Source organism: Trachurus japonicus, chromosome 6, assembly GCF_045865225.1.
Source record: "Trachurus japonicus isolate A0001 chromosome 6, Traja_1.0".
In the NCBI taxonomy this organism is placed as follows: domain Eukaryota; kingdom Metazoa; phylum Chordata; class Actinopteri; order Carangiformes; family Carangidae; genus Trachurus; species Trachurus japonicus.
In genome coordinates, this window is record NC_140912.1 from 19,218,863 (window position 1) to 19,241,700 (window position 22,838).

At 40.1% G+C, this 22,838-nt stretch overlaps 1 protein-coding gene across 2 annotated transcripts in view; it reads right to left on the minus strand.

Moving 5' to 3' along the window:
- The window catches only part of LOC146986047 (leucine-rich repeat-containing protein 4C-like), a 169,959-nt gene that overhangs the window by 7,051 nt on the left and 140,070 nt on the right, over positions 1–22,838 (minus strand). For both annotated transcript variants that reach the window (XM_085779617.1, XM_085779616.1), the window contains one exon: positions 9,178–9,242. The gene's annotated coding sequence lies outside the window, so the exon portion shown is untranslated. The remainder of the gene's footprint in view (positions 1–9,177; positions 9,243–22,838) is intronic.

Below are 22,838 nucleotides of genomic sequence, written 5' to 3' on the forward strand. Positions count from 1 at the left end.
AATCTTGCAACAGCTCCAAATATAAACCAGAATCCTTTATGGATTCCAATGTGGGAGGGATACCCACCCCATGCATCATAAGCCTTCTCCTCATTCCCTCCTCTCCAGCCTCCCAGCATAAACATCCAGAACACACCATGACTGGTGCAATGAACAGATTAGACGAAGGTAGGCCTCTATTGCAGTAATCATATATTATTTTATTATTTATTTATGTTTTTGGCAACACAGTCATGTTTTGCATGCAGTCTTCTGCCACTGTTTATCTCAAGCTGTATTTTTGTATTTGACTGGGGTTAAGATGGGACACAGCATCCTCCCCTTCAGCCAGTGTCAGGTGCTGCTGTTTATCTGCTGAGACAGTTGTGGTAATTTTGTGAAGCTGAAAACAGCATGTCACTCAGTATGATTCAACTGCTTTGCTTCATATTTGTAATTACAATCTTTATTTGGTTTATTTTTTGTGTCTTCTAGATGACACAGCTAATTGAAAATACCATCACAATTATGCAGAAATGTCACTGATTGTTTTTTTGTTTTTGTTTTTCTCACTCACAACAGCTAAAAGGGTGAGACTTATTTATTGTGTTGACCTAATAAACGTGTGAGACTTGTACCGCATTTCTCTCTTATTTGTTTGTAATATTTGTAATACTATTTTTTTTCATGGTATTTATTTATTCCTCTCTATACGACTTAATAATGACTGAATTTAAAGCCTGCAACATGACCATGAGTACTGTAGGAATCTACTTCAAATGACCTCCAGAAGTGCCCAACATTATACATAATTATCTCTTAAGGTGAAATAAAACAGACACATTAGTACAGTAAAGCTCTTTTCACATGACAACTAAAACAACTCTCTCTCTCTCTCACACACACACACACACACACACACACACACACACACGCACACACACACACACACACACACACACACACACACACACACACACACGCTCTACTATTAATTAACTGTTTTATCTGCAGATAACCTCTTGACCTCATTCACATTGCACCAACCACCTACATGGATAAACTTGCATAGTAAGCAGCAGGATATTATCTGCAGATGATCACTGAATATGCGCCAATTAACCAAAGTATTGCAACTGTCATTTGGATCAGCTCTGTGGGTGGTCTCTGGAAGACATTACCTTGGATCAGGTAATAAACTGAGGATGGGGGGGTTATTCTTTGTATGAAAAGTTCAATTTTGATACCATGCAAATATGATATAAGGTCTTGCCTCAGTCCGTAAATTTCAATGTTGTTAACAACAGCAATATCCACACCTTTCAGGGATGACCATGATCATTATTTACTGCAAAGGTAAAGTAGCTTCATCCAGTTCTTCTTCTTGCTTTTTATTTTTTTACCGTCCAGTTTGAATCTATTTCCCGACTCTCAATGGAGCTTCAAAGCTGAGTCACTGAAAAAATAGATACTGTGATACTATATTACTTGCTACTATCAATTAAAAATTCAAACATCAAAAAAATTACAAACGTCAGCTATAAACTGACCTGTTTTGAGTCCATCACACATGTATAACACATGTATCTATTTTGTCTCTAAAATACACAGATACATCAGTACAGTATTTGGAATTCAACACAGTACACAAACAGACACACTCCCATTAATTCCCATTATGTACGCTTGTGTATGAATCCTGGAGTGCACCCATTTTTCCCTACAGCTTACTGTAACAGATCAATGCACTGATTTGAAGCCACCGTATAATAAAGTGTGTGTAGCTCTTTTTCAGTGTCTTTTGTTTTAACCAGCCAAGTGAAACAGACAAGCCAAGTACTTTGAATTGGTACTAACTAGCCAAGTGTGACAAACTGACAGCTGCTCCCCTGCCCACAGCCTGACATCCTTCCACTCTGCAGCTTGTCTGTCTGTCTCATCCAAAACAAGATGGCGAAATTAATTTGATTCATCTAACAAACGCTGAATTAACAAGCAATTGTTGCATGGGAATGTATTAGGAAGTTAGACCCTGCCTTTTTTTGGCTTTATTATCACCATAAATCAGCTAATGTGAATAAAGAGAAAACGTCAATGCTGAACATGTTGCAATGAAATTAAAGACAAAATAAAAAGCAATTTAGACACACAAAGAAATGTTCTAGGAAATATAACTTAAGCCCTGTTTTGTAAGTAATTGTTACTCTAGGGCAAACACATTAATCAGGATTTATGATTTTGTCTACAGGTGCTGTGCTTCCTTAATGCCAACATTGAGTTCTTTGACCAGCAGGGAGATGCAGAAAAGTTTTTTTTTTTCTCTCGCTCTGCTCATTAACAGCAGCACATGTCTTACTTTGAAACATACTGTATATGATGAAGGGACAAAAAAAAAAAACCGCAAGACGCTAGCACATCTAATGAGCTGTTGTTATGCTGGCTACAAGTAAGGAGTCTGTCTCAGCTGGTTTGCCTGTGAATTAATTTATGTGCAGCGAGCTACCACACATATTTAACACTATCACAATTTTTAGCCATGTGCACTTGTCCACCCAGAGTAATCTGGTGTAAGCATGTGACAACACAACTTTGCCCTTATTGCTTAGTTAACAGTGGAGATTTAGACGGGAAATGTGGGGGCAAGAAAGGAGTACAACAAAGGTCCCCGATGTTACACAATTATCACTGTGCTCACTGGATGAAAAGCTGACTGGTGTTTTTGTACAGCTGTTTATTGGACTGTGTTCGTTTAAATGATCTTGCATTAATTTATTTGGATTTTAAGGAATAAAAGAAAAAATCTGAAATCATTTGAATGCAAATGTTTCCACGGAAACATCCACTCTCACTTTATGGACACTATAGAGTTTAAATTTCCCACATTGCACTTGTGTATGTGTCTTATTGGAAAACAATTAAGAGTGCATAACAAAGGCCAAATATCTGAGTCATGTACTGTAACTATTGTAGGTCGAAGGGGATCTTTTGAATTTCCAGTCTTCTTCTTTATAAAGCACAACAGTGCTAGGATGATCTAACCTGAATGAAAGGAGCACAGCAGAGCCACTGAGACTGAACTTAAATAAAGCACTGTGTTGTTTCCACTTTTTTCAGCATGTGGTTTAATCTCAGGTTGTGAATAACAACGTTTTGTCACCTCATCAGTAAAAGATTACCTGTCAGTTTCTATTGCCTCAGTCTTTCTCCCCTGCAGTACATGCAGTATCTCGCTTGTTTACAGTGACGCATCACTCTTCTATTTTTGAATGAGGTCATTGTTGGTGAAAACGCTTTACTCGTGAGTCAACGCTCTGGTATCTGCTATAGAGAGAGTGGTGTCTCACCATGGCAGGATGAGGATGGTGTATCATTACTGCAGGGCATCACACTTGTTATTCAGGTGCAGGCCAGTTCTGCACAGAGACCAAGCAATTGGCCTCCCCCTCAGTCAGAGGATGACCCCCAGTGGGACACATTTTCCTGATAAATGAACCACGGTAATGTCAATTGGACAAAAGTGGCCAATCAGGATCTCATCTCTTGCACATGCAAGGATGTGTACGTCTGCATGAGCCAGTACACTCACATACACTACAAATATGTGCATTTTAACACACTCAAAGCCATTTGAAAACATGATTTCAGATTAAAACAACATTTTCCCCATGATTCTTTCGTCCTTTTTTCCACAATCTTTTGATTCCTCTTATACCCAAAGGGGAAAAAAAGATACATGCAGCCAAAGGTGTGTATGTGAGAGTCGGTGCTTTTAGCATGTGCAAATTTTCACAAGCTGTGTACGTGACAGCCCTCTTGTTTCACAGCGAGCAAGCGCATTGGTGGTGGGGGCTTGTGGGTGACAAGAGGTATTGATAAAATAATTCTTCACCCAGCAAACATTTCAGAGAGGCTGTGGGCAGAAAATGGCTGCTAACTACTCTTCAAGGATGTGGGGGGATGGAGGAGTCTGTCCATAATGTTGCTGTCAGTCTACGAAGTGTGGTTGAGGTCAGGGTCAGCATGCATCACTCCGAGACTGACCGCGTCGCGTCGAGGTCGTCCAGAGGCTGTGAACCCGGACTTTCAGGTGACGCGGTCTCTTCTGTGATTGAGTGGGAGCTCGCGAGAACATGTGAGATAAAAGGTAGATAGGCAGCACACTGATAATATCTAAAGACCAGAGACGAAACTGAAAGGCTACAGTGTCCAAAAGTATTCTAAAGCCTCTGTTAAGATTGAACAAGCGACTTCATTCCTCAAACGTCAACTTCAAATCTCGGACACTTCTAATCTCTTTGGATTGATACAAACCACCAGGAAACTAAGCAGTGATTTAAAAAATCAATAACTGTTGTGGCATAATTGCATCACTGCCATGAGTCAGTGAGCAAAAAAAGAGCTGTACTGGACATCTGTTCTCCTTCTTTGAACATACTGTATGACTGATTTTAAGATGTGTTCAGTGTTGACATGTTCAAGGGCACATGCTTGTAATGTCTCCTTGATTGATGTGTCAGTACTGTATAGCAGTGTAACATCAGCTGACCTCAAGGTTAGGTCTCCAGAGCGTCTGCAAAGAGAACGTTAGCTATTGGCAGTAAGGAAAACAATGAGTGGAGCCAAATGTCAAAATACAATGCTTCGGCGGCATCTTATAATGGTGACAGTGTCGGGCGGGGGGTAGTTTTGAAATGCCAATACAATGAGGAATTTCATCAATCATTTTAATTTAGCTTAATATAAATGCATTCTTGGGGGAGTAATTATAATTTTGCTATTATTTAATAAATTAAGTAAGATAGATTCAGAACAAAATCAGCACTTGGCATTTAAGGCTCACAGCTCTGTTGTGTGTTGAGCCATGCATGTCTTTATTGTCATGAATACCAATAAAAAAGATACGATTGCGTGTCTTATCACTGTCTAAAACATTTAACTTGGTACAGTGTTTTTTTTCATTTGAAAGGTTAAAGTCCTATAGATTAACTCAAAACAGCGAAAAAAAATGTTCTTCCTGATCAGGTCTATCCAAGAAAATATAGATCAATGCATTTTTTTTCTTTTCAACACACCAGCCACTAATGTGTATCTTCTATGATTGTATATACCGTAAATTATACAATTGTTAATTTTAATGAATCTTTAAATTACTATTAAATTTATATACACTGCAGTGGGCAACAATCAATTGTAATTAAATTTATAGTATATGAATTGAAACATGGACTAATTTAATGAGAGAGGGTCTTAATGGAGAGTGCTACTCATTTTAAATAACATTATGATATTGTGCAGCTGTTTGAGAACACAGGATATTAAAAGGCGAAGCTATTATAGACTGTTCTTGTTTTATTTTGTCTTAATCCATCATTTTATTGTCTGCCAGAATTAAAGTGAAGAACAGTAAAGCTGACATGAAGAAAGTTTCAGCATTCAAAGTACTGAGATACCTTCACTTTTTTTCAAAATTTGTCATGAACAAAAAACTGAAAAAGAATCCCATTACTTTGCTGTGGCACTTGGTATTTAGGTGAGGTGCCTTTGATTTCTCTTGATCATGTTTGAGATTCTACACCTTGATTGGAGCACACCATGTGGTTAAGTCAATTGATTAGACATGATTTGGAAAAGTACACACCTGTCTACTATATAAGATCACACAGGTAAAAATGCAGATCAGAGCAACAGCCTGAACTGCCTGCAGAGCTCAGAGACAGGGTTGTGTTGATACAACGATCTGGGCAACAAAAACATTTCTGCTGCACTGAAGGTTCCCAAAGGCACAGTAGCCTCTATAATTCTTAAATGGAAGAAGTTGGGAACAAGCAGGAATCTAAAGTTGGCTGCTCAAGCAAACCAAGCTATTAGGGGATAAAGGCTGAGGTAAGAGATGAGATGAAGGTTACGGATGGTTACTCCGGGTTTCTCCCCTGTGTGGAGAAACTTCCAGGACGACCAGTGCAGCAGGACTGAAGGATAGAACGAAAACCGCTCTCCTAGAGGCGGATGGTTTGGACAAAAAATTACATGACAAGCATTTTGTGATGACCAGGAGTTACGATTCGTATCCTTCCACTTCGCTTCTTTCAGATATCTGCCTTGTCGAAACTCTAGTCAACTCTTGTCAAAACTAATCTCTGCAGCTGATGACAGGGGTTCTTGTTGTGCTCAGGTGAAGATCTGGTACATGTATACATGCGGCACTGTGCCAAATTTGACAGTGCAGAGCAAGAACTGCCATCGCCAGCTGCAGTTACAGTAGCAGGATGGGTGTTTAAACATTAACAATGGACTATTTGTTAAATACTGAACTTTTAAAACATTTAAATGTACCACCTAACAATGATGCAACCTGCACAATTCAACTAAAAAAGTAGTTTAGCACGCCAAAGAATAATCATCCACAATGTAAGATCATCAGATCGACCAGCCCTACCCATCTCCTCGGTGAAAGTACCTAAAAGACTCTCAGGCCACGAGAAGGAAGATTCTCTAATCTGATAAAACCAAGACTGAAATGTTTGGCCTCAATTCTAAGTGTCATGTCTGGAGGAAACCACTCATCACCTGCCTAATACCATCCCAACGGTGAAGCTTGGTGCTGGCAGCATCGTGTTGTGGGGGTGTTTTTCAGTGGGAAACCACTCAGGGCTGAGGGAAAGCTGAGTGGCTTAGGGACAACATTGTGAATGTCCCTGAGTGGCCCAGCCAGAGACCTGACTCGAACCCCCGTCACACATGTCTGGAAAGACTTGGGAACGGCTGTCCACCGCCAGTCGGCAGTCAACCTCTTGGCACTTGAGCGGATCTGCTGAGGACACCAGAAAAGCCCCAAACCCAGGTGTGTAAAGCTTGTTGCATCAAAACCAAGAAAACTCAAGGCTGCAATTGCTTTTGTCTTCAACAAAATACAGTGTAAATCCCTTTTTAATATGTTTCTAGATTCCTGCATGGTCATCTTAGATTAGACTGGTGAAGATGATAAAATGAATTTGAAGGATTTTAACATGAGGCAACATAGCAAAATGTGGAATAAAATGTGAGTGTTTTGTTCGGTATGTCACTTACTTTATTTATAATTTGCTGCATTCTAGTGCAAATAAGAACATGGTAAATTATTCCATTACACAAAGTCAATATCATTTCAATGAAAAATCCTGTTCTTCTGCCCTACTGGGACTAATATAAAGGGAGGATAAAATAAAGAGAAACACATGAAAAGGAGCTTTGAAGTAAGTGGATCATAAAAACAACTATTCATGCATCATATCAAATACTGTAAGTTGATTTCCATTAAGCTTTAAAAGAGGTCTGACAGTCACCACTTTTATAGGTGACTTTGCACCCAGAGCCTGATTTGCTGCTGTACCACCCGTAAAAATAAAGGAAGAAAGAAAGAAAAAGCTTCCAGAATGATTAACTGTGGCAAGGATAATAGATGCAAACATTATGACTTAATATGTCCAACACAGACAGACAGTATCGTCAGCCTAGAGGAGCAGTGGTTGCAAATAAAAGCTTCCTGACACTGTGACAGAGGTTCACACCAAAAGTAGAGCAGACGTGTATTGGAAGTTACACGCATGAGTTACAGCAGGGCTGTTCACACTAGAGGCGTATTTCTGTGTACGGGCCAGCAGCCCGCTCTAAAAAAAAAAAAAAAGAAAGAAAGAAAAAAAAATCGCCTGACACAAAGGTGAAATGTCTCGTGAAAATAGACTTCTTACAATGTGAGCAGAGGTACCAGCACAGAAACACTGCTGAGAGTCATGAAGTTCTTCTTATTTTTTCCACTTGGGTAACTTTATGTCGTTTGTTTCTTTCCATTTTCCCCACACACTTACCCATGCATCAAAGTAGCCGCATGTCATTTCTCATTCAGTACTGTGTTGTGATTGAATAAAGTCTATAAGACTGAATCTCTCTCTGTCCATGTCTATCAATCAAACAAATTCTACACCTCCTTCAGTCACACAAATCATTTTCATTTGTACTTTTGTAAAAAAAAGTTTCAGTGTGTTCAGCATGTTACACAAAGCTAATGGACAAACACACAAAGAACAGCTGGTTGGTAGGTGATTCTCTCAGCTCGCCAGGTTCACATGTGAGAAAGTCAACAAATGCCCATAATTCCACCTGTGAACCATGCTTGTGTTTGTGTAATGCAACAGTCAGCCATCTTGAGGGAGTAATTATACTCAATAATTGCTCTGGATGGCCGCTATTTCAAGGGACTCAATGCACCCCACGGTGCAAATATTTCCTCCCTGTAATGTGCCAATTATTCCGCAGACAATCTGCTAAACAAATCCTAGAGTGGTTTCAACAGATGTACAAATTATTCTGTCATTACGGTTTGCATGGAGATGTTCAATAATCAACACTCTGGAGGTAAATCTGAAAGAACAGGAGGTTTCCCCCTCCTGAGGTATAGCAATTACTTTATGAAAACATCCCATGACTTCTGTGAAAACCACACACTGAGGAGGTCATGGCTGTTCCCTCTTGCTTTCTGAGGCAATGTTGTCATTTGTCTGCACAATATCACACTAAATCAGATCAGTGTTGTGAATTAAAAGCTGCATATCGTAACTAACTCAGTGGTTTTAATGTGAAATAGCACAGATAAGAGGGTAAATAACTAGAAGTAGTTTGCGGTTCATTTATACAGCCATTTATTTACTTTCCTCACTAAATCGTTTTTCCATGATCACATGGGCTCCGAGGGGTAATCCCAGCATTCATGGGGCAGACAACAGAGAAACACACTGGTGATTTATAGTTCCCAATTCACCAGAATTAGACACCTTTGGACTGTGCTGTGTTCCCCACACTTTCAGAAGTGTACCGGCAGTGAGATAATAAGGATGATTTATTTTGTCTGAAAAGCTCCATTTTCAGGGGTGTGTACTGAAAGAAAAAAAAAAAAAAGCTGTATCTTCTTTGAGATAGTTGCTTTCTCTCTGTATCTAGTATTTCTCAAAAAAAAAAAAAAACATCTGAATATATTTATATTAGATTTCTACCTCATGGCACATAACTGGGGTAAAATTTGTCACATAAACAAAACATAATGTATTTTTGTCTGTTATTTTTTATTTTTCTCTCTTTTCTTTTCAACTCCTTAGGGCGTCCTTTTTTTAAATTTATTTTTTTTACGATGGATAAAGGTGATCCAGTTCATGATTCAGTTCTTACCTGCCAATTCAATCACAGGTCCGAGGGGCTCTGGTCATCCTCATATTAACTTCCAAACTCTGGCCCTGAGAAGACAAGAGGCAAAGTGTCAGAATACTTTAAAACAAATAACACGTTTACCCTGATGCAGTTTGGGGCCACTGTGTTTCATGGGCTCAGTGGAGTACAGGCCATGAATAATGCACTGTTTTGGAAAGATTATGATGTATCTACGCAGCTACCAAAAACACAGTTTTTTAAACCCCCAGGACAGAGTACATCTAATTGAAAATTCTCTTTACTGTTTCTAAATAATCATTGAGTCATCTTGTTAGTTTTCCTTTCAACCACTTCCTCAGCGCTCTCTGCTGATGCTGATATTTTAGGGCCTTTGAGAACCTCTGTCTAACAAGAGGGGGCTTTACAGTATGCTACTGTAAGTCGGAAGAGCTCATTCCCTAAGGGACGAGGGGACAGTCAAAGCCATAAAACCTCACACACACTCACACACATTTGCACGCAAAGACACACTCACAATACAGAGGACAGACCCTGCTGAATAAAATATGGGGGACAAAGGCAAACGGAGATAACGCTCTCCATCATGCCCGCTGTCCATTAGTGCAGTGCAGGAACTGTGAGTGCAAATAAGTGTGTGTTTGATCCACATCATTGTGTGTGCCTATCATGACCCCAGACTTTGTTTTAAGATAAGGGTTTTTGCCGTCTCCATCTCATTTATGCAGCTTTGCCAGTTGAGTATGTTTCCACATTAAAGTTGCATTACATCCAGATGACCAGTGGCAAATGGTTGTAAAACGTTGCAAACACATCTCTGGCTGTCTAACGTGCATCTGAGAGGGGAAGAGAAGGCTTAAGACTAAGAACCTGCCTTTTACACACTCAGTTTGGGGTGAAAGCAAAAGTATAAAACAGTTCTGAAATGCATTGTTTTTTTCCAAGGACTAATAACTATATTAATTCATGATAGAATGTATATGGGTATTATTTAAGACTTTATTGTTATTACAGGACAGAGACCTCAGGAGTGTTGTTGCTGTCAAGTCTTTGTTGAACCACTTCTTTAGCCCATGTCAAGCCTCACTTCAGTGACCCAAAGGATACGACTGGTGATATTCTGTATTTCATTTTTTAAATTTTTTTCAGCAAATCCATGAAATGATAGAGCCAACAATGCAGTCTGTATCTCATTACTTTCCAAATCTCCCAGCGTGTTTATACACTAAGCCTGAACCAAATTTGTTCCTACTGAGGATGTAAACAATGCTCTAAAACAGTTGGGCACTGCTCTAGTGAGATTTACAGCAGCGGGATAGTGTATGTGGGTTTCACTCAAAATAAACTCCGGTGCCCATGTTCATCTAAATGAGGGAACATGTCACCCAGTACAACATTGTGGCTCATTGATGTTTTTTTTTAAATAGTTTTTGGACAACAAAGAGGCGCTGTCTCACAGAGGAATAAGCTACTATATCAGGCTGTGTACACACACACACAGACACACACACACACACAACATTTGTTAGAAGGATCAATTCATTGTTGGTCTTGGTCTTTTCACTGGATTTGGTGACAGTATGAAAAATATAAAATATCAACAGACTTATCCATTAAGTCTGTTTAATGTAACTTTAGTCAAAGTCACAAGTCTACGACTGTAAATTGTGCTCCTATGGTGTACATACAGCACATGGGAAAACAATGGTATAAGTGTGGTGATAAATTGTTTTTATTCATGTTGTGTACCTGTTCACCTTGACAAGGTGACCTGGAAATTGCAAAGTGAAATACAGGAAGGGCAGCACAGCAGGCTGATGAACTATCTGATGCTGAAACTTCACTAAGATTGACAAATGATGCCCGCGAAGAAGATGATAGCAATGATGGATATGGTGTTTGCTGTTGTAATCATTATCATTGTTGTTATTATAAACAACATCAATATTGCAACATACACACACAGTCCCAAAACGCTGCCCTGCTTTCCTCCCTCTCACAAAACACATCATTACATTTTCAAAGCAAGTCTTTAGCGTAGTGTCCAAAAGATGTACAGTTTGTTCTTTCTAATTACAGAAAAAGAACCATCCCCATACTTAAACACGCAGACAGTCTGCTCTGTCAGAGACATCTGCTAGTTCCGTGGTTGTCGAGTCTTTCTAGGATGAGAAACGAGATAAAATAAAACCATCTCTGTATCTACATAATGCAGCGTTTGCCATTTAACTAAAGGATGAGAGTGTAGCAGCCACAGCTCTGATCAGACACTGACATTTTGGAACAAACCACAAGCCGTACAATTTAACCCCCAAAATGATTAAAATTACAGTAATACTCTTAAAATGTATTATATGTGGTGATGGAAGCTGTTTGCTGCTGCGTAGCTCGACCAGTTACCCCAGATTAAGGAGGAAAGCAGCAATACTGTTACCACTGTGAGTATCATCAGACTGCATCAGTTCAACCAACATATAACTTTCATAAGCATGTCACTGCCACTGTCAGCGATTTTGCGAAGTCATACCCAGTGCAGACAGATAGTAAATTAGTCCCTGCAAACTCGAATCACAAACATTGCACTACTGCAGTTACAGTAAGACAAAGGGGGGTAAATAAAAATCAAGATGTAGCACTTAAATCAAAGCAATTACATCTCCAGAAACATTTTATTACCACCTTATATTTTGCATGTATCCAAGAGTAATATTTATTATCTCACCGCATCTTTCAACATCACTCAATCCAATAACTTCTGCTCACATCTTTAGGGGTCTGTAGGATGTCAAAGATCTATTCAGATATTTTCTTTCCTCTCTCTTGATCTCCCACAAATCCACAGAGATAAAGTCCCTCTCTGAAAGAGTAGCAGTCCAACAAATCAAGACTAATGTCAGTGCCTTCTGCTCCAAATCGCAGCATATTTTGACCCGCAGGTCACACTACATCACCGACTGGAAATGACCAGAAATGCATGTCAGGCTGAATCAATTGGCTGCACAGCCACTCGTTCAATTAAGATCTTGGGTGGGGGTGGTCAGTGTGGTTTGCAGTGTGGTGAGTATGGGCTCCCAAAGGAGCAGTAAGTGCTGAAATCAGCTCAGCTGCGCCTGCCATTTGTCATTATCTAATGATAAATCCATCCCTGTAGAGGGGGCCTCGCCAGGCCAAACCACTGAGAGACCAGACAGTAAGGAAGTAGATAGATAGATAGATAGATAGATAGATAGATAGATAGATAGATAGATAGATAGATAGATAGATAGATAGATAGATAGATAGATAGATAGATAGATAGATAGATAGATAGATAGATAGATAGATAGATAGATAGAGAGAAAGAATACAGTAGGCTACACTGAATCTTTTCCACCTTTTTTAGCCAGTACGAACACAGGGATACCAAGATGTTTTAATGGATCCATGAAATCTCCATGGTTTGCTTTGACATAATGCAAACGCACACAGGGATTACAAGCCATATTTTCTATTTAATGAAAAAAAAGAGTCCAAAGAAGATGATGGTGATGAGATAAAACAAATTAACAGACTATAAAGTAGGCATTAAGATGGGATACAATTATCTGGAACAAAGAATGCAATTTTGTAATTCTCTCAATTACATGATCTGTGACTTCATTAAATTAGAATGCGGCTAAATCAGTACTTTAATACGGTTTTAATTAATACACGTCTCAGCCATGTACGTTTGTCAGCAGAATATATGAGAGCTTACAGGCTTTTCTGGCATAGTCTGTTTATCTGTGCTTGTATGTGGACTTGTTTTGTTATATTTGTGGGGTCCCGACAGCCTGGTGAGGACCAAATTGCTGGGTGGCACAAATATAAAAAGCCCCCTGATTTAGTTTACAGTTTAGGGTTAGAAATACAGTAGCTTTAGGTTATGGTTAGTGTAAAGCTCAAGGCTAGCTTGTGATGTTTAAGATTAGGCTGAGAAGCTACAGGGAATGCATTATGTTTATGAAGGTTCCCCACAAAGATAAAAATGTGTGTGTACTTATGTGTTTGGACAGAGATATGTGTGCTTCCACTGTATCATGGACTCACTGTCAATAATCCAGACTTTCTTGAAATACAGACAGAAATGATTCAGACACATGGATGTATCTGCCAGATTTTTTTGGGAACTGGAAAACTAATGAATCATGAGGTCTGCTTATTTTTGTTTTATTTTTAGGAAAGCTTTATGCCCTTCTTTTCAGACTGACATAAAACATAGCTGTCTACAAGTCCAGTGGAATTGAAATGACTGGAGAGGACTGAAGGGTAACAGCAACACATGATGGAATACGGGCAGCGGCAGTGTGTCGTGACATCTGCAGTATATTACCCATGCCATACAACTGCTGTCAATACTTGCTGCTGTTGCCACTGCTGTTTGTTTAAAAGAAATGCCTTCTCAGACCTCGGTTCAGCACCACAGTTTAAAATTCTGCTGCACCAGAGGGATGCCGCAGAGAAACTCATTGCAGAGTGGAATTAGTGCAATCAGGGGAGATATGGAATTAATATGTCTGATTAAGTGCCTGACTGAATTAGCATTTGGAGTCCAAAGAGATTTCAAGCAAGAGGGGAGGGAAGAGATATGTTCTGTAGAGGGAGAAAGGCTGACATGGGCTATAGAGGAAAATAAAGTAACAGAGACAAGTAGAGGAGGAGAAAAGGTAGAGTAACTGCGATAAGAAAAGTTTTACTGCACATTAAATATTTCTTTGACTCTTTCACTCAAGCTAGTCTTTGTCAATTTGATTAATTGTTTTTGACAAGAAAATGTTCCCTCTACTCATCTGCCTGTGAAATGGATTCATATTCACCCTCCTGTCTTAGGGTTTCACCAGTATACACACCAGCTGTCATTTAGTCATGTTGTGAGAGGTAATTGGTTTGGCCCCCATCAAAAATGTTAGAATCTTTGAAGACAGTGTGATTTGTTCTCATGGAGATCCTGTCATTAGCGATGAGATAATTACACAAAGATGGTTGTACTCGGAGAGGAAGACATTAAGGATGACACAGAGAGGGAAACATGCAGAGGGCGGCAAATAGGAACAAAATCCTGACACGCAAACTGCAGAGAGAAGAGTCAGGCAAAAGGTAGTTTGAGGAGAAGCAAGGGAAGATGAAAGGCGCAGACTGCATGGTTAGCCCTGAGAGAGAGGGGGAGAGTAAATTACCAATATGAAATCTCTCCTTCAAAATGTCTGGCTCTCATATGAAAGGCTGGCAAAAGCCCCTGAAGACAGGAAAATGCATGGGAATGGATGCCATACTAACGCAGGGTGATGCACGAGGCAGAACACACTAAGCCAGTGAGCAAAGGCAATGCAAATCAACTGAGTTTGTACAATAGGGAGCTCAACTAAATCTGACTCTCCTCACAATTCATCTCCATTAATGAATGTAAGAGAAAAAATGAGACCCAATCACTCTTGTTAAAAAAAAAACTGAGAATGTAAGAAATGTGGAATGAATGAAAAATAAGAGGCTGTGAAAACCTTGGAGAAAGAGAATTCAAACTGAGAGGAAAATGTAAAGTGGTGCATAGAAATTTTTGGCTATATAATGAGTATGACGTGTGAGCAAAGAAGGTAAGAGGCCTACGCACACACAAAAGAAGAGGAAAGGGCCAGTGTAAGGCAGGCAAGTTCTTTTTTGATGATAATTCATTCATTTCCTGGTGTGATGGACATCATGGTGAGTCACTGGGTGTGTCAGCCTCCAGGAAGAGATGAGAGCAGTAGCTCAAGTGGCTACTAGCGAGCAGTGCTGTCAGAGGAACAGAGCAAACTGACAAACTTGACAGATATTCTCTAATTTCCTGCCCATTCCTATTCTTTCTTCAGAAGTTACTCATTTGAATTTTGAGTTAAATAGCAGACTTCAGCCTCTCTGAGTCCAGTCACATAAAACAATTTTATGATGAAATGTATCTGTATCTAACTATGCTACATAAAATAGAGCTGAAGGCAGTAAGGGTGTGCAGACTAAACTGTATAAAATATGTAATAGTTAGTTGCGTCAGCAGCAAATTATTGTAAATTCAGTTAGATTTTTTTTGCTCTGCTGTCACCAGTGACTACAGTAAGTTGATCATCTGGCCCGATAACGACTGGTTAAATTGCCATGACATTTAATAAGAATAAATATTCATGGTCTCTCCAGTCAATGACTTAGGTTGATTACATTGACCCCTTCTTGACCTTTTGTGTCACACTGCTGTTAGGTCAAGATTAGCTATGGCTGTTAATGTTGCATAGAGGATCCTTTTTTTTTTTGATGACCCTATAACCTTTCTCTGGGGTCAACATACGGCTTTAGTGTCTGCTTTTCCACAGGCTGGCCCCTTTCCATTGCTGGATGAGTTTTGCCTGATGCTACAACTCAGTCAAGTTATCAACTTAAGATACAAGATATTAAAAATGAATTGACTCATTCTAATGTAATCTGCTTTGGGTATCTGTGATCCCCAGAGCATGAGTCTCGTTCTCAGGTCTCTTTTGTATTCTGATCTTCCTGTGACTTCCTGCATAAATAAAGCTTAACTGACTCTCCTTTCCTGCTGCTATCAGGAGAGTGTTTCCACTTGTGCACAGGCAATATTAAATCCTAATGGGCAAACTGCAACAGCAATTGCTTTACATATAGTATGTTATGTGCTCCCCTAAGGATCAACCCTTTTGATGTTAGTGACCCTGTGGCCTTTCCCTCCTCTGCCACCCCGGTTCATATGCTTGGCTTGCAAATAAGAAATCATATATATATATATATATATATATATATACACGTAGAGAGAGAGAGAGAGAGAGAGAGAGAGAGAGAGGATATTGAAATTAATTCTGCTAAACATAACAAGATTTTGAATATCCAATGGAATGGATTGATTTTTTTATGTTTCTATGACCTTTTTCTCACTCTACCCAGAGGATAAACTTTACATTGTTTCTTCATCACATGCTTCAAAATAGCATGGTGTAATGAACATCGCGTTCTCTGGAGACAGCTGCAGGGCTTGAGACTTTAGTGTTTGTTTTACATGTGAATGTGTGCTCATTTGTGTCTGCACCACTGTCTACGCATCCTGGTGTGCAAATGAACATAATTCTCCTCTTTTTGCAATACATGCCAATAGTTTATTTCAACTCATCCTCAGCCTAACGTGTGAAAAAACCCAGTAGACAAACTTCTCAGCTGCACACATATCCGTTTCCACAATTCTTTCACCCAGTTTGCCGAAAATTCATATGGACACATTTCACTGTGATGTGCTAAATCACACAAAAGACTTGTCATCAGACTACAGCTATGATACATGCGAGGAAGAGTGAGCGCACAGGACTGCAGCTATCCCATTTCCTGCTGGGCTCAACGCAAGGGATCCTAAGCGGATTTACAGTACGATATCAGCGCTAAGCAGAACGTTCATTACAGGTATCAGGAGTTGAAGTTGATAGTAGAGTTAAGAAAGGAAATGCTGACATATAACCAGAGGGAGGAGGCAATATGACTGCCAGATTATAATGCTGGACATTATCATGCTAAACGCAGGCAGGGAAAGATAGGGGGGAAAGCGGGGAAGAGAGTGTCTGTATTATTTTCTGTATTTTTTGTGTCTGTCCAGAGCCAAGTAACAAAACTATTGCAATGACAATGCGAGACATTCAGACGAGGGGAAATGTTTCTATTAGACACTCTCACGGTTTATAATATTAACGCCAATTATCAGAGCGTGACATTGGCTGTTTGGTGACAGCGAGTGTAGCAAAGTTATTATTGTAAAAAAAAAAAAAAAAATAATAATAATAATAACGCAGAATGCATAATGAAGCATTTGTGTTGACAAATGCAAAGTGGACAATCAGACACAGACACACATGCGTGCACACGAGAGACATCCTTTCCTCTGCTCAGCTCTTTGCATGAAAGCCGAGGGAGGAGAATCAGATAGCAGGGAGCGCTCGTCATGCACAATCGGCCATGAGTCTCTCTCTTGACGAGGCCATCCGTCTTACAGCGTTTTCCAGAACAATCTCGCGCCAGACTAGCCTTTAGCTTCAGTGCCTGGCAGCACCAGCTGCTATGCTCTGCCAGTCGTGCTTGCACAGGGAGAGAAAAAAAAATGCTCCATTGAGGAAGAGATAAGTAAATGTTCTTTATGCCATGTACAAAAGCAGAATTGTACTAGGTGCCTTGACAAAAGCTGATAACACGGGCTTGTCGCAGACAGGAGAGGGTGGAGGTGGAGAGATGCATCTAATGCTTGAGGAAGGTGAGTCATCTTGAATCTGAAGGTGTTTCAATGGGTAACAAGACAAAAAAAGATGATTCAGGGTTTGTGTTAAAGGACAATTCCGGGCAACCTGTCAGATGGCTATTCAAACATACTGTACAGCGAGGGATTTGTTTACTTCAAGCAAGCGGACATGTTTGTAAACGGAGCTGTGATACAAAGTCTTGCAAAGTCTTGCGTGAGAGTCAAGTTAACGGCTAACTATGTTTACAGGTCGTCTGAAGCTTGTTTGTTTTATCAACAAAGGAATATCAACTCACAGCCACAATGTCTTTGTAGCAGTAAGAGTAAGTCTGGATATTGTTTATTCTACCTGTAAACATACTGAGTGCGTCAACTTGACTATCACACAAGACTTTGTATTACAACTCTGTTAGCTCCAGGTTGAATTTGACTGGAATTGTCCTTTAAGTCTGTTCCTTGAATTTGTTGTCAGAAAAAGGAAAAAAAGATAAAGTAAACTTTACTGTTTGATGAACAGACCCTGTTATTGTATTGCACTGCTGTGTAATAGTAAATCATTTCTGATATTCATACAGTATCGTGCCTCAGCCATGTTTCCTCTCTGTGGGAACACATCTGCATGTGATGTGGATTTTGAATATTGTTTTATCTTCCCCTATGCAACAAGAACATGCTGTGGTCATCTACATGTATGAACAGAGTGCACATGTGACATTGTGTATAAGACATGACTCAAAGAGCGAAGACAGAAAGATAACTACTTGGAAAGTGAAAACTGCTCTTGGGAAAGCTCTCTTTTTTTCTCAGAGGAGAGGCAGGCCGTCTGAAGAGGTTATTTATTTTTCATCTGGAGATGGAAACTTAAGAGCGGTGGGGAGAGCCCCAGTGGAATTACTGACTGGAGATGTACCCTCCTGGGGCTACTGTCTCTCTCTTCTCCTTCTTTCTCCCACTCCCGCTCACTTTCCATCTCCCACCTTTCTGATCTTCACCAGAGAGCTGCCACTGTCTCTCTGGGAAAAGGGGGAAGAGGAGAAGAGAAAGAGGAGCTGCTTATTCTCGATGCCATCTTTGCCTGCCTCACAGTCAAACTCTATTCATCCCACACTCCTGTGGTCTGCAGAGCTCTGCTTGGCTTTGCTCAGCTCGATCTGCACCACGCAAGATGAGCCGAGTTGTTCCTCAGACTCCTCCCAGGCTTGTCTGCCTCTACGTGGGAAGCATGGCTTCTTATCCCAGCCCTCCTCATTAACAGCATTCCCATCACACTCCAGAGTCATTAAAAGAGCCACTTGTCCTCCCCCATCCCCTCTGGTGTTTTCCTTTCATCATTCCATTTCTCTGTTCGGATGAACCGGCACTGTGAATGTCTTGGCTGACACCTTTACTCCACCAGGACCAGAGTGAATTATTGGGAGGCAGAGAAGTGGGGCTACATAAGCTTTGTAAAGCTGCCACTCTGTGGCATGTTCCAGGCATTCTGCTGTTGTCATGGGAGCCCATGAAAGGCTGCCTTTCTGCTCCCTATTTCTCTTAATGAACAAAGGTGTCAAAAGCATCCTTATATTCAGGTCATTTGGGAGGTTCCCCATAGCTGCAAAAAGTCAAGATACTAAAAATAAGAGTGCTGCAGAAAGTATGCAAGGGAGCTCATACTTTGAGACCAACGCGAGGCAATCCCTTCCTGTTCCAACCATCTGGGGAGGGATCTAGGCCTTGTATCAGTGCAGTATTTCAACAAGCACATAATTAAGATGACATTGTTGCAACAGTAAAGTGTTTCTCAGCAGCAGAGCTCCTGTGTAAGAATTCTCACTCGGCAAGAACGTGGTACCCCAGAAATTTTGCAATTTCCACAAGGCTTTCTTCCACATTCTAACTATTGTACCACAACGCAAACTCTCTCTGCTATGTAATTGTACAAGCTGGATGAAAAGAAAACAGGATGAAGACTGATGAAGCATCACATGCTTTTACATTTCCATAGAGGAAGAGAGAAAAATGGTGGTGGCGGGGACTAATGGCGGACCTGCTGCAAGAGTAAAGCAGAATTTGTATGGAGACACACTTGCCATTATTCCTCAAATAGAAACAAGCCTAGCCTCTGCTAATCTCCCGCACAACGGTAACGAGAAAATGGACTCCACTTCCGCCGCCTCTCAAAGCCATGAGTTAACAATGGATGTAGAAGAAATCAAATTTGCCCTCCTCCCACCAACACACACGCACACACACACACACACACACACACACACACACACACACACACACACACACACACACACACACACACACACACACACACACACACACACACACACACACACACACTTCTCCTTACTTCCTCCACTCCATCCCTCGCCTAGTTAACTTCATTGGTTGGAGGAGGAAGAATGCTGAGGATGCAGCACGACGGAGAAACCAGCATCAATTAGACTCTAAAGTGCACTTCATTTATTTATTTATTTTTTGTCCCCACCATGCCAAATTAAATTACCCCGTAAATAAATAAATAAATACATTTTAAAAAAGCGCAATGGGAAAGCAATGAACTTTAATTATCAAAGCAGAACCCTGGACACGGGTCACTGCTCACTGTGCTCCCGTTCACTGTGTGCTCTTTACACTGCACATTTGCTGGACTGGAGCCACTGTTTTCATTGTGCCTGCAGATGTAAATTTCACAAGATCAGTCTTACATTTAATGATCAGAACTACAGCAGTCATATATCACAGTTTAGTATATCCTCTCCTGCCCTTCACAAGGGCCAACAAATGATAACCCTGACATAGCCCATACACAGTGGGTCAACGAGACAAGAAAAAGCTGGCCACTCTTCTTGAAAAGTCCTTTACTGCTGCTCTTATGTTCGTCTTTTTCCAACTTGATTAGGATACACACTGTATGTACTGTAAGCGAGGAGATCAAACCACTTTGATGATTCAGCTGAGAACACTAGAGACACAGTGGGAAACAAATTAAACATGATAACTAAGACCACGCTCCCCCCTAACGTGGATTGGATAGATCTGGTAACACGTGTGTCTGAGAGCGAGCGAGACACAGAGGGAGGGGGAGAGAAAGTGCGAGACAGCAGCTGTGATTTCCCTCTATTTCTCTTTTTTGGGAGGACTGCCAGGTCAGATGGCACGGCACGACGTGACCTGTGTAAAATGTTACTACCATTTGCCAGTGTGTTATCTTTCTATTTTAAGTGTGCTGTGTAAATTCTGACCTGGTACTGAAAAAATATGTGAAGGAAAGATCTGGAACGCCAGCAGCAACCTTTCATTTAAATCTACTTCTTCACTGCAGCCGTAAATTGTCAATAGAGCGCTGGAATAAAATGGCTGAGAGCATCTCATGACTGAAAAAAGGGCAGGGTGTGTTACTTAACAAGTCAGAATAAAAAAACAGAGGATATTAGATTTTTATGCTCTCTTTCACAAGGCATATTGCTTTCTAACAGCACACTCCCACTAAATGCTAAATATGCTGTCTTCAAGGATTATCGTGTAAATCTGTGATTTTGCTCCATTTATTTTGTCATGTGCATACCTCTGCACTCATATCTCAAGATTGAACATAGATTATCAAGATGGAGGGTTTGATCCATGAGTCTAGATACTCCACAATTAAAGTTATTTGACTTCATAAATGTGGAGCATTTTGAGGACATCAAGGGCATCAAGCAAAAGTAAGAGCGAGAGAGTTTAAGAGAGGATGTAAGATGAGACGATAACAGAGTGGTGTCACTGTCAGATGGTGTCACTTAGCTGGCTGAAATGTCCTTGTTTATGTACCGCTTTCAGGTGTGGAACCTGGATATTTTTATTATATTATTTTTCACTCAATATTTTACAACTAACTTTAATATTAGACTCCAAATCGATCTCACATCTCTCTCAGCATGAAACACACAACAAAGTTAGCTAACTGTTAACAACAACAGTCTTCTTCTTACTTGTATGTGTAAACGGTCCACAGTGGGCTCTACCTGACTGGTGGAAAATCTCCGGGAGCGGTGGATTTTGGCAAATATTACAGGCTGTAGGTGGAGCCAGAGGAGTCGGATTTGTCCCATTGATGACCCATTGACCCATCAGAATATAGTGACAGCTCCAGCAAATATGACTGAATTAATGTTACCAACTGAACTAGATGAACCGTACGTACTCAACACCTTTTATAGTTATGCCAAGAAACTCTTGGTTCAGTTAGATTCTTACAACAAAGTGAATATGACTGAATGGTGAAATGTGATTGTTATTTCAGATTTGAAGAGGATTATATAAGACTGGTTTACCAAGGCAAGGTTCTGTGAGTCATCACTTAAATCCCTTTTAAGCAAACATTTTATGAAGCAAATCTGTTTCTTCACAACCACGTAGGATTTGATGCACAATGATCAGTTTGTCATTGTAGTTGATGGATGATACTGCCCCACATTAAAACAAAACAAAACAAAACAAAACAAAACAAAAAAAACAATTGTATCATGGTCAAATTGAACACCCACCTTCCCTCCCTTGATACCTGAACCCCCATTGGTCATTTATTCAAACAGCTTGAAGTACAATCTGTTAAAATATTCTGTGTTGAAGCAGGAAGCAGTGTGATGGTTTTCTAATGCGGACCCTGGGGGCAGTGGTCACACTTGATTTTAATACTGCTGAGGTGCCAAAAGTCATAATTATTTCCCTTGATACATGAAGGCAATTTTCCCAAAACAAAACCACACCTCAAACATAAATCAAGCACATGATAAGCCCTATGTCTAATTGCAAATATAGCGATCAAATAAAACTTTATCATGATTTTGTTATTTCCATTGATTTAGGTTTCATTACATCAAACTTTATACAAGTCACAAAAATAGAAATAAACCAGATGTTTAGCAAACAAAACTCAACTACCCTTGTTAGTCTCCCTTAAATCTCTGTGGTGCTAACTACCGCATAAACATAGATGAGTTTTTGCTAACAGCAGTAGCACAAAAAGAGATACCTGAAAAAACAACAAACTAACCCAATATCTATCTCAAGCTGCAATCATCCCCACTCAGCTACTGGCCACACTACAACACAAGGACTCACAGAAGGAGGCGTCATGTAATTGTATGAATTCAAATGTTCAATAGTAAAATGAAGAATAAGCTGAATCTCCCAGTTGGTGAACATTTCTTGCTTTAAAGACCCTCGTCCCTTTTCCGATCAAGTGATGTCATCAACTGCCATTTCCCCAGCTTGCTTCTGAAAAGTTGTGGTTAATAGGCAGATATTGATTTGTTCATAGAAGATTTTTGGATGACTCAGTTTTGAACTAGAAGATACCACTTATAGATGCTTGGATCACCTTAGGAAGTATCGTACGACTGATGTTCACCATCAC